This window comes from Orcinus orca, chromosome 15 (genome assembly GCF_937001465.1).
Source record: "Orcinus orca chromosome 15, mOrcOrc1.1, whole genome shotgun sequence".
In the NCBI taxonomy this organism is placed as follows: Eukaryota; Metazoa; Chordata; class Mammalia; order Artiodactyla; family Delphinidae; genus Orcinus; species Orcinus orca.
In genome coordinates this window covers 40,113,512-40,127,003 of record NC_064573.1, presented here as the reverse complement: position 1 = coordinate 40,127,003, position 13,492 = coordinate 40,113,512, and positions in this window count along the sequence as shown.

Here is a 13,492-nt window from a genome sequence, read left to right as displayed (position 1 = left end):
TAGTACTAACCAAAATCCTGGTAGCAATAAATTCTTGATCATTATCTGTGAATGGGATCACCAGCCCCTGGATAATGAAATCTAATACTTTTGTTAGAATGGGGATTTTTTTTAAGTCCTAATTACACTTTAGTCTAGAATGATTCTAGCCTTACAACACATCTCTCTTCTTAGAGAAAAACACATCAATGTGTGGTCACGGGAGGAGAACTTTGACCTGGAAAGGGTATTTAGGCACTCTCCCAGACAAGCTGTTGATTTCCACATAAAAATTGGCAAAAGAGAGAGCCATCTGGGATAAATGTTATCCACATTGTTGGTGTCTCACTGTTGGAAGTGTAGTTTAGTTTTTTACCACAAAAAATATGATATTATGCAGCTAATAGAAACTATTTCTCAATAAATCACAGATATATAAGGAACCCAGGATGGGTGTATTAGTTTTACCTATTTCAAAAATCTAAAACATCATTTTTTAAATGAGCATTTGGTGCAACTATCTACTTACCAGCTTTTAGAGTTTTCTAGAAAATGCATCCTCTGTTCCCAGATCCCATGATGCCTTATGCAATGGAGACCATCAGAAAACGTAACAAGGAGTTAAGAGATCTGGGTTCTAGTCATCACTCTACCATTAACTTTCTACGGGATGTTGCACAAGACATTTAATATGCCCCACTATATTAGTTGATAACACTAGCTGTGTGACAAAACACAAAAATGTCATTGGTGATAAAAGATTGTTTCTTGCCCTGAGGACAGTTCAATGCAGATATTCCTAGTCAGCAGGCAGCTTTCTTTCCCATAATGATTCAAGGGTCCTAAAACTCCCCCATTCATGAGGACAGCAAAGTCCTCTGCTTCATGCTAGTGGAAAGGGAGAGACAATATCGAAAAGTCCCACCCCCTTTGTAATAGTCTGGCCTACAAGTGACACATCTCACCTCCCTCTCATTCCAACATCAAGAACTAGTCATTTGCCCATGCCTGTCTGCAAGGACAGGGGCCAAAGACTGAAAAATACGGTCCAGCCACGGAGAGCATGAATTTTGCATGCACAGCTATAAACATTTCTGCCACATCAAACCTCTATTTATTCGTCTGTGAAATGATAATAATAATAACTGACCTGCCACCCCACAGAGATATGGTAGAGGAAACAGTAACAAGTGTTAACAAGCTTTGGAAAGGGCTCAAGAGAATCAGAGGTCCACAAGATATTATTTTGCCTCCTAACTACCCACTTATTTGTGCTTTCTAGTATTGGAATCCATCTTCAACAGACAGTGTTGTAAGAGCACATATCTCCGCGTCTCTGTGTCCACCATTCTCACCCTCTAGCAGCTTTTGACAAAGCCTTACCCCTGAGCCCATGAAACAATATATTTTCTTGGCTTCCACATCGTGGCATTCTCCTGGCCTTCCCACTTTCTCACTGCCCCTTCTCAGTCCACTTTGCTGAGTTCTCACCCTCTACCTTCTACCCTCTTACTGGAACACCTCAGGACTCTGTCCTAAACCTTGTCTCTCACTACTCTCACTCTCTAGACAATTTTATCCTTTCCTGTGGTTCTATGCTGAGGATCCTGAAATGGTATCTTGAGTCCAAGCTGCTCTTCCGGGCTTCAGACTCCCACATACCACAGCCTCCACGACAGTTCCATCTGAAAGCTCCATACATAGCTCAGACTTCACATGGTCACAACAGAACTCCTGATTTTCCCTCCCTACACCTGTTCCTTTGCTAATTTTCCTTTACATAACTTTCCCATCTTAGCAAATGGCATCAATTGCTCAAATTCAAAACCTTAGAATCATTTTTACTCCTTTCTTTCCCTCATTTCACATTGATAAATCCTGTTGGCTTTACCATAGCCTCCCCCAAAAAAGTCTTCTTTCTGTCCACTTCTATCTACCTGCTGTTTTCCTAATACCAACAACTATCTTATCTCACCCTGATTGCTGTAGAAATTTCTTAACTAGGTTAGCTAATTCCACACTTGCCCCCTACAACCCATTCTCATCCAAGCAGCAAGACTCACCTTTTTAAGATGTACTACATTTTAGCAAATCTCTGAAGCCCTCACTTTTTAAACACAACTTACATATAAAAGAAAAATCATACCACTTGGACTGTGACATGATACGTTCTTATTACATCAGTTGTAAGTACATTTTTTATGTCAGACATGTTAAAATTTGAAAAAAAAGTAATGGCAACTGGCTGATTTTTTATCTACCCACTCACCCTCCACCCTCTGATAAAGCATAAAGCCAACAAAGGGAGCAAATAAAATTATACATAATTCACTGCTTTAGTAATACTTTGTGATAGGGAATATCATGGCATGCAAGTTATCTGTTGTTAAGAAATAAACCAAATTCCAGCAGAACTCTGATTGTGCACCCACCACTGTAAGCCTGTGGGTGCAGGGAGTGGAGGGAGGGGAGTTTAATAGACACCATGAAAATATTGAAGGGGTGCAGAAGACTTATAGTATAGATGAAATCATCCCCAGGAAGAAAAACTCCAATAGTAAACACTGATCACAGGTTAGAACTTGGTAATTAATAGCACCAGCTACAGGGCTTGTAGGTGGTGGGACTAGAAGCAGAAGTCTCTGAGAAGCATTGCTCAGGCGAAGAAGATGTAATCCTTGGAAATATAGCAGTGAAGGAAAAGAAGGAAGTAAGAAAGGAAGATTAAATACTTTATATTAAATCAAATAAAATAGCAAAGGAAACAATAGAGAAACAAAACACAGCCACCCCTTGCCTTCCTGACACCATCAACAACACTATAAGAGCAACACAGGAGAGGGCAGAACAGAGAATTATCAAGCTAAGAGCACTGACTACAAAATGCATAGGAATGGAAAAAGTGGACCACATCCAGGCAAAACTATTATAAAAATTCAGAAAATGTGAATTAAGGCATTTCAGTTGATAAGAATTCTCCCCCCAAAATCAACCATAATGCCAAAGAAATTTTAAACAACACTCAAACTGAATTGAGTATTTTCACATAAACATTTGTAACTGTGAAGAAATACCTTGAATCGGAAATACAAAAACTAAGAACAGAAATGGAAGGAGTGAGGGAGACATGAAATAAGAGTTGATTGAACTCAGGAAAGAAACAGAAGGAAAAAAGTCACAAATCATATCAGAAATGAAGACTAAATCATCAGGTACTCAAGAGAAGATTCAAATGAAAATTTAGGAGAAGAAAGAAAACAATCAAGAGAAAAAAACTGAGGTAAAGAAGTAAAAATGAAATCTAAATGGATAAACACAAAGAGATTCACAGTCTAACACATCTTTGTTGAAAGTAAAATACAGAGAGAAAATCAGAGAAAAATGACTTGTCACATGTTAATCTCCAATGAGATTAACAGATGACTTCTCTTCAGAAAAGATGGAGACCAGAAACAGTAGGATAAATATCCAAAGTACTGAAAGAAACTGTAGATCAAGAGTCTTATATCTAGCAAAACTATCTTTCAAAAATAAAGATGAAATAAAGATATTCCCAGATAAACAAAACCTGAGAGATTTCATTTATCTTTACAAGAGAAATAGAATGGCATCAAACATCTCAAAAACAAAGTAAGGCAACAGCAGACCAGTATTTTCAAAAAACTTAAGGAATGAGGGTATAAATCAAAAGTATTACAGTCATTCAATGGAAAAGGAAGATGTGGTATATAGATACAATGGAATATTAGTCATCCATAAAAAAGAACAAAATAATGCCATTTACAGCAACACAGATGGACCTAGAGATTATACTAAGTGAAGTAAGTCAGAAAGAAAGACAAATACCATATGATATCACTTATATGTGGAATCTAAAATATAACACAAATGAACATATCTACAAAACAGAAACAGAGTCACTGACATAGAGAACAGACCTGTGGTTGCCAGAGGGGTGGGGGATGGATTGGGAGTTTGGGGTTAGCAGATGCAAACTATTATATATAGAATGGATAAACAACAAGGTCCTATTGTATAGGACAGGGAACTATACTCACTATACTGAGATAAACCATAACGGGAAAGAATATGAAAAAGAATGTATAACTGAATCACTTTGCTATACAGCAGAAATTAACACAACATTGCAAATCAACTATACTTCAATAAAATATTTTTTTTTAAAAAAAGAGAGAGATATGATAATTAGTTACAGTATGTGATCTTCTACTGTGTCCTGGGCTAGAGAGGAGAAATCTATAAAGGACATTATTGGGTCAACTGACAAAGTTAGAATACAGATGGTAGGTGAGACTAAAATATTGTATTAATATCAAATTTACTCAACTTGCTAACTGCACTGTGGTCTTTTATTCTTATTAAGAAATACACACTAAAGTTTTTAGGGGTAAAGCACCATGATACATGCAACTTTCTCTAAAATGGCTCAGAAATATTACATATACTATATGTTTTATATATATGTGTGTGTGTTTTGTGCATTTTCTATGTGGTTGTGGGGGGAGGGGAGAGACAGACAGACAGACAGCCAGAGGAGGCAAACAGCAATGCAAATGAGACCAAATGTTAACATAGTGGTACATGGGTGCAAAAGTGGTACATGGGTGTCCTATGTACTATTCCTTTTTTCCCCCTTGTTTTTTCAGTTTTATAGAGAATAATAAAATAAAATAATTGATATACCTACGTGCTATCCTTATTCTTGCAACATTTTTATAAATTGAAATTATTTCCAATTTAAAAGTAGTTTACATATAAAGAAATATCTTAGAAATTGTGAAATAAGACAAATCAAATTATATCACTCCCATTTCAAACCCTCGAACAGCTTCCCGGTGCCCTGAGAACACAAGTCAAGGTGCTCTCCCTAACACCTGCGTGATGCATGCCTGGCTACACGCCCCGCCCAATCTCCACCTCTCCTGCCCCACCCCAGTACCAGCCATACTCATCTTCTCTCTTCTGTTCTGAACTCTTTCCGGTTTCGAGGCTTTTCACATTTAGGTGGCTGCTGTTTGTACTGATCCAGAATCCCTTTCCCCTCGGGGTAAACCCCACCCACCCACCATCAGTCCACGGGGTTCAGAGGGATCAGCACTGCCCACACTCTGAACTCCAGGTGGGCTGTGAGCTGCTGAGGGCGCCCCTGAGAATGACGCCAATACACGGAAAGCAAAGGTACCAGGTAAAAGCAGGACCAGATCCTGACTGCATCATTTGAGGCTTTGACTCCAGCCTGTCCTGAAATGAGATCTACCCCTGGACTTTCTGCTCACACAGCCAAAAACTCCCTTCTGCTTGCACTAGTTTGAGTGTGAGTTCCTGGATGTGCTGTTCCCTTTGCCCAGAATGCCCTTCCCTTCTCTCTCTGTTAGACTGGCTCCTTTCCCGCCTCGGTCTCAGTATAGATGTCACCTCCTCTGAGACGCCTTTCCTGAATATCCTACTTAAAGGTCTCCCATTTCAGATCTGTTTTTCCATTTCTTAGCCCTCTGGTTTTTTGTTTTTGTTTTTGTTTTGTTTTGCCTCATCACACTTAACACAACTTGCATCATTTCATTTATTTGTATGTTTACTTCCTTCCAAAATTGTCCCCCATTTGAGTAAAGGCAGGGGATAAGGTGGTCTCAGGCTTCATTGCACCCACGGAGCCTGGGATGTTGCCTTATCATAGTAGCCACCCACTGTTTATTAAATAAATGCATACTTCTTTTTTCCTAGTTGCACTAAGTCTTGAATACTGAATAATCTATGTCACTTAAGAGAGGAAAAAACATGAATTGGCACGTGATTTTTAGGCCTAGAAACTATTTTACTACATTAAAAACTCCTGAAGGAGTGTTTTATTGCATTTTCATTTTCTGCTTACCCCAAATATCTTGCATGGGCCCTTACCCACAGCATGTGTACAATTATGTGATTTTTTGCTCCCAATTATAATGCCAATTAAGTAAGCAAAGGAGCCAGGCAGTACTGAACTGACAATGATACACCCAAAACTGTAATTCTTCCTTTCAGAAGCTACTGTAAGACTCCAATGGGACCGGGTAGACATTGGGGGAAGAAAATTTTCCAGGGTAGTGGATTAGAGCACTGTAAATATTTATTGAATGAATCATAAGTCTCTGTAGCTAAACAAATTCCAGAAAGTAAGAGACAGAGAAAGACAGATGAATACAGAGAGAGATAGAGAACTCTAAAACCCTCAGTCACTGGGACAGATGAGTAGAACTTAACAACCACACCATAAGCTCTGACGTCAGTTCTGCTTCCAACATGATGTTTCCAGGTCCCATGAGTAAACTTTCAATAATCTATGAAAACATTACTTAGCCCCCGTCTCCTCTTCCTTCCACTCTCCTCCAGCTCATAATGAGGCTGGCCGTGGATCTGGGTGGGAGAAAGAGGATCAAGTGCTATCGTGCTGGGGCTACGAGATCTAAGTCAGGACATAAAATGTGTATCCCCCCTATGTCTTGGTCAAGTCATGTAATCTACCAAGAATCTGTTTCCGTTCATCCATAAAGAATGGATAAGAACACGCACTGGATGTAACTCACAAACTGTTTCTCTATATTGAATAATATACTAGTAAAATACTTCATAAATTATGTAAATATTACCAAAATTCAGTTACTAAACATAATCTGTTTTTATGATTATTGATACAAATCTCCACTCAGAGTTTTAGAGTTCCACAAAGATGAAATCTCTATAATGATTTAGTTCTTTATGGGCACCTAAGAGCTGTTGAAAAAAAAACTATGATCCAACTACTTGTGATAAAAGCACTTTCAGAAAAGAGTTCCTGGTATTCCCTAAACCTAAAGAAAACCTTCAGCTGCATTATTTGTTTCTTTCTGATAGTAATAATAGTATATAATAACAATGTAAACTAGTAATCCTAGTGAATCTTTTGTTTTGCTACTAGGTTTTAAGCTTCTACATCCTTGCCTTCAAGTTACATAAGAGATCCAATGTCTCCTTATTATGAAAAATTAGGTCCTTAGCTCCTTACTAAGAGCCCTAGGCCATTTTCTACCCTTGTTCCAAGGGTCTGAAATAGCATTTTCTAGGCACAAAGGAGAATCCTTATTGAAGATAAACCCTTCTAAATGCTCTTGTGTCACCCCCCCTTGGGTCACATCTGAGTATCCAGGCCATAGAAGACATCTGATTAAAAGTGGCATTAAAGATGAAGCCTAGAATTATTTTCATAAAATTTCATGGTTATCCAAAGGCTGTAAAAAATTTGTTTTAACTGTAAAAATTTTTCTCTAGTCTCTTAGTTAACTGTTCTCTCTTGATCGTAGGAAACAAAAGCCTCATACAATTTCATTCATTTATACACTCATTTGTTCATTTATTTATTCAACCATTCATCATACATTTATTGATATTACAGACAATGTTTAAGCTTTGGGAATATAAAATTGAACAAGAAACAGCCTTTGTGAAGTATATATTCATACAGACATATCAACAAATAATTGTAATGTTATCAGGGCTTTAATAAAAATGTGTACCAAGAGGTAAGGAAGCTCGGAAGAAAAAGTGGCATTTTTTTTTTCTTCAGGAGTTGGAAGAGATTTCAAAAAGTGATGAAATAAGATAGGAATTCACAAAGATTAGAAGACAGGTAGAAAATAGGGAGAAAATCATTAACTATAAATTAAATACCTAAATGAGTTGATATATAGAAAGGAGTTAGACCACTGAGTGGTACAGTAAGTGCCACTGAGATGATAGCTAATATTAGTGTTAGCATCACCACCATCATTGTCTAAACAATAGGAACCATCAGGGTGCTCACCAGCTCCGGTCTTTCTTAGTTGTGATTTTCTGTGCTGACATTACTCTCACCTTCAACAGGTTCAAGTTCCAAAGGTTCTATTTAATAAAAGTCCAGCAACACCAAGGTAAAGCATGAATACTAACCACCTAGCCTACTCCAGTCTGGCGCACTTTCTTTATCCAGCTAAAAACAATGGGCCATAAATACAAACTTTGTAATAAGGGAAGGGAATAGATAGAAGAGATTAAGGTCAAAACTCTATAATTTATAAACAAAGGCATTGGAGAATAGAGGGGAAAGGTAAGGGGGCTCACTTTTCTTAGAACAAAGTCAATGTGCTTAAGAGTTTCATCGTAGGACATTGAATGGCACTAGCAACGGAATGTGAGATACTGGCTGTTGATTAGTCAGTATAGGGTTAGCTCTGCTGCAAAATCAACAAGGATGATCTCTCAGTGGGTTAACACACAGCAAGTCTGCCATGAGTCTAGAGGCTCTTCGGGACCACTCCCTTCAAAGTGCTATTTGGGGACCCAGTCTAATTCCTCCTTATAGCTATGCCATCTGGAACACAGGGCTTCCAGGTCACCACAATAGGGAAGAGAGAACCGGAGAGTGACACACCTGTTAATAAATGCTTTGACAGAAGTGACCCACATCAATTCTGCTTCTACTCACAACTCATTCACCATAACTAGCCACATGACCTTATTTAACTATGTGAGTATTAGAGAATTTGTGGGAGTATGTGGGTATTTGGAGAATGGAGTTTCTGCACAATTTTGGCTCAGCTATATTATACTTTTATTTTTATTTTTTGCAGAGGTAGAGATTGGGGAGAATGCTTTTGCTGCTTTTTTCCCTTATGAATAGTTTTCTACTAGTTAGATTCACTTTTCTCAGTAGACTGAAAAATCATAGATTTTTTTAAATTGTGCTCCCTAGGACTTAGTACCACTGCTGACAATAATAGGTGTTGAATAAGTAAATAGATAGATAGATTCTTTAGATAAAGCCAGTATAGATTATCCATGTTGTTGCCAAAACTGTATCCAGAAGTCAGCTACCGCAACTTATTCTGGTGATTAAACTGATTTTATTAGTAGTAATGTAGTTAATTCGTTTCATTATTTGAGGAGTTACCTGCGGGAACAGTAATCAAATTGACTCAATTCTTTCATTGTTTACAAAAACAAGCCAGTACTACAAGTCTCTCCAATCTGCATTCAACTACCTAACCCATCACTTGCCATTTTATCCATATAAGGGTTTTCCTTTCTCTTTCTTAGTGTCTCATTAAAGCTTCCTTCTGCCCTCGAGGTGTTTTATAAGGAAAAAAGAAATAAAGCTTACATTATTTTTTCCATATATTACTATCTTGGTTTATTGTTTTCTGCTTGTATAAAATTTTAATTCATATTAAAGGAAAATATTTAATTCAGCTGTTCTTAAGAGAAAAATAGCATTCTTCCACTTCAAATATTTTCTTTGTCAAAATATTCCTTACATATTTTAGTTGTTGTTTAATTTCTTATTTCTCCAGTGGAGAAAAGCTTGAAAGCCACTGTTCTTCATATCTTCAACTTCTCTATTTTGCAGACCTTGTAAGTGATGTCATTGCATTCACCTATGCCTTTACAACATTTAAGCAGCATCTTAGTTGTCAAAGAAAAACAATCCTCTTAATTCTAACAAAGAAATATGGGGCCTGGCCAAGCACAGCACCAGGCATATAATATTTATTCAAATATGTTCGAGTTCTAATTCTCCAAACTCTCCAGAAATGATACCCAACCAGAGATTCTGAAAAACCACGATTGATGTAAATGAAGTCCATTCATTATTCTTATCCCTAACTCATCAAATTATATGTCCAGATTGGTCACCGTCATCTCCATAAAAACGACAATTGATTTGAAGTCCTAATGGAAATACACATATCTATTTCAAAATTCCCTGAAAGCATTTCTCTTAGAAACATAGTCAATAAATGCTGTTGGTGAACAGCTCCCTTCAATAAAATCAGTATGTTGCAATTAATTCGGGTCTTGAATTCCTCTACCCAACAGTAATAGTGAAATCTTGATAACTCATAATGCTTGGGTATTCTCCACAGCCAGGATCCTCTAGACCAACAGTCATCAAATAGGCTATCAGAATAGACTAGTGTACAATGACCAAGCATGAGGTATGCTGTAGTGTGTTTGCTGAAAACAATAAAGTAGCAACATTTTTAAATTATTTTCTTTTTTAAAATGTGATACTGGTGAACTCAAGCATGTCCTTATGTCTTTCTCATTCATTTACTTTGAATATATGAGAACTGTATATAACTGCAGTTTATTCTGAATAGCAGTCCACAGTTTAACACGATGCCAGTAATTGTTAGTAGTTTTAGCAAATATACACTACGGTGTGTGAAAAAAATACTGAGAATTTCTTCAACATCTGGGTATTTCCAAGACATTCACATCCTTGACATTCACATATTTCGCATATGTGAATGTCAAGGATATTACAACAGAGAAAAGGTTGGGAATTACTGTTCTGGGTAAGCCTTGGTGAATATTCCCGAAACTCATTTTCTGCTACATTTGGTCTAAAGCAAATATAATTTTTCTCTTGGCTATAATTCTGTGGTATAAAGTTTCCATATTCAGACACTTAATTCACATCTAAAATATCAAGTTGATAACCTGGTAGTGTTTCTCCTCTACTGAAACCATTTTTTAACATAGTTTATTTCACTAAAGTACATCCCACTCACCCCCTTGAAACTAAGTAACTCTGTGCTCTCTACCAGCAGCTCAAATATTTGCATCCACTTCAAAGAGCAAACAGAAAAAGAGACAGTATTTCAGTTCAAATATATCAGTTGAATGACTTTAAGAAATATTATCCCAAATGCTCATTTATGACTGTTATGTCATCAAATTGAAACCACAGAGGCATTGTGAAAATAACTGACATACATAACACTTTTTTATGATTATGACACCATTATGCAGAAGTTCTAAGAATTCAAAGAGTTTGTCTTTTTAAAAAAAATCTCACAATGATATTCCTTAAGCCAGCAATAAACTCTCAAAGACAGCTAATATTATGCAAGATCCCTTAGCAAGCTCCTGTAACTGACAAATATAGTTTGGCCATATATTTAAAATACTGTTCTCTGTTTGTTCATAGCAACATACTTCCAGTCCATGGGTCTGAGAAAATGGATAATTTAATATGAAATATATGACCTGCAACTCATGTGCATTTCTCTAAAGAGTCTCAAACTGCTTTCAAGCAATGAGTCTGTGTGTGAAAAAACCATTTAAGCAATTTTAAACTGTCCTAAAGCAAAAAAGACTCTAGTTGTAAATAAGTATTTTATAGATAGTGTTTAAATAAAAGTCAGTTGAAAAATAAAAATCCCATCACATCTGAAACTACTTATATCGCCTATTCAATAAACAAAAACACATAAGCCAATGTAAAATTTATTTGAGTTGAAATAAAGAACATTTCCAAGGAAGAGTATTCATCCAGAGTGAATATTTATAGAAAAGCTCTATTCCTCAAAAAATATGTGTGTTTATAATGCCAAACTTGGCCAGAATCCTTAAGTTTAAGGCTATTTCATGAAAGTTTTCTAACAAATTTGCTTGGGACAAAAATATTGGCTTATAAAAAATGCCCAAGGATTATTAAAAAATCACTTTAGAAAAGCCAGTAAAGATGTTAAGTGAAAAATTTACCCCAAATCCTTTTCCTCTGACAAAATATATTCTTAAATCATCTTTGTGAGTTTCCAACGTATTTTCACAGTAGAAAACTGCCTCTATTTTTCTGCCCAAAACATTCATAAATTATAACAACTTATTTCTGTTTTATGACCATTCAAAACTTAAATAGAATTAATCGCATTCAAAAGTGGGGGAATGGGCTTCCCTGGTGGTGCAGTGGTTGAGAATCTACGTGCTAATGCAGGGGATACGGGTTCGAGCCCTGGTCTGGGAGGATCCCACATACCACAGAGCAACTAGGCCTATGAGCCACAACTACTGAGCCTGTGCATCTGGAGCCTGTGCTCCGCAACAAGAGAGGCCGCCATAGTGAGAGGCCCGCGCACCGCGATGAAGAGTGGCCCCCGCTTGCCACAACTAGAGAAAGCCCTCGCACAGAAACGAAGACGCAACACAGCAAAAATAAATTAATTAATAAACTCCTACCCCCAACATCTTCTTTAAAAAAAAAAAAAGTGGGGGAACATGTAATCGTTTAAAAGAATGAATAACAAATGCAATTTGTAGAAGTATTGACATTAAAATTTTAATGACAGTTATGCTAATTGTGCCATAAAACTTCACACAGGATGAATATAAGAGCAATCATCCCAAGCACTGGTCTTAAAAATACAACGCAAGGGCTTCCCTGGTGGTGGTGCAGTGGTTGAGAGTCTGCCTGCCAATGCAGGGGACACAGGTTCGTGCCCCGATCCGGGAAGGTCTCACATGCCGCGGAGCGGCTGGGCCCGTGAGCCATGGCCGCTGAGCCTGCGCGTCTGGAGCCTGTGCTCCGCAACGGGAGAGGACACAACAGTGAGAGGCCCGCGTACCGCAGAAAAAACAAAACAAAACAAAACAAAAAAAAAGGCAACATAGAATAGAATAGATATTTTGATGTTAATTTTGGCAAGAATTTTATCTAGTTTTTATATCTGGGCCTTTGCACCACCTAGAATCCCCCTCCCAGCCAGCTGTTTCCAGGGAGGTTGTGACAGCCAAGTTCTCTTTTTTTTTAATTTATTTATTTGACTGCATCAGGTCTTAGTTGCAGCATGCAGGATCTTTCATTGCGGCGCACGAGCTACAGAGCGCATGGGCTAACTGTGGCACATGGGCTTAGTTGCCCCATGGCATGTGGGATCTTAATCCCCCCACCAGGGATCAAATCTGTGTCCCCTGCATTGGAAGGCATATTCTTAACCACTGGACCACCAGGGAAGTCCAGCCAAGTTCTCTTATCCATGTAACCTCCAGGATTTGGTGTGAAGCTCCTTATGCCAATCTCATTGCAGTACTCATCATGATGAAACATAATTTCCTCTTCACTTGTCAATATATAACACTAGCTGAAAGGTTCTTGATGTCAGTGACCACATAGTATTATGTTGTTATTATGTATTTTATGCTGCTATCACCTAAAATGTGCTCAATAAATAATTGTCAATTACTGCTAAATAGATGACCACCAAAATACAAAGTAAGGACTGGTGCTTGAAAATCATATAAACAATTTGTTTTAGCATCAGGAACACGTACTTTTCACTTGAAAATATAGTTCTGCCACCACACATCCAATTTGGATGCTGGGCTAAAGGCTTGGGGAAAACAATATTATTTTGAGACCATTATACCCTTTTAAACAAGCTATATAATAGTTCTCATGAAATCTTCTTATAAACCCCCAATTTCTATGTTGCCTTAGTTGAAAATAGTCACAACCTAAAATTATGGTGCCTGTTCTTCCACTGTAAATAACATTTTGTTTTTCAGCCTGAGTTCCTCTCAGTGGCTATTCTAAAACTCTGTCATTCTTCTTGAGTTCTCTGCTAATGCCCACATCATCTTCAGGAGATGACCTCAACTCCTTCTTGAATTTAACCTTCTTCAACTCTTCCCATCCCCATCATCCCCTCAAATTTTCTCC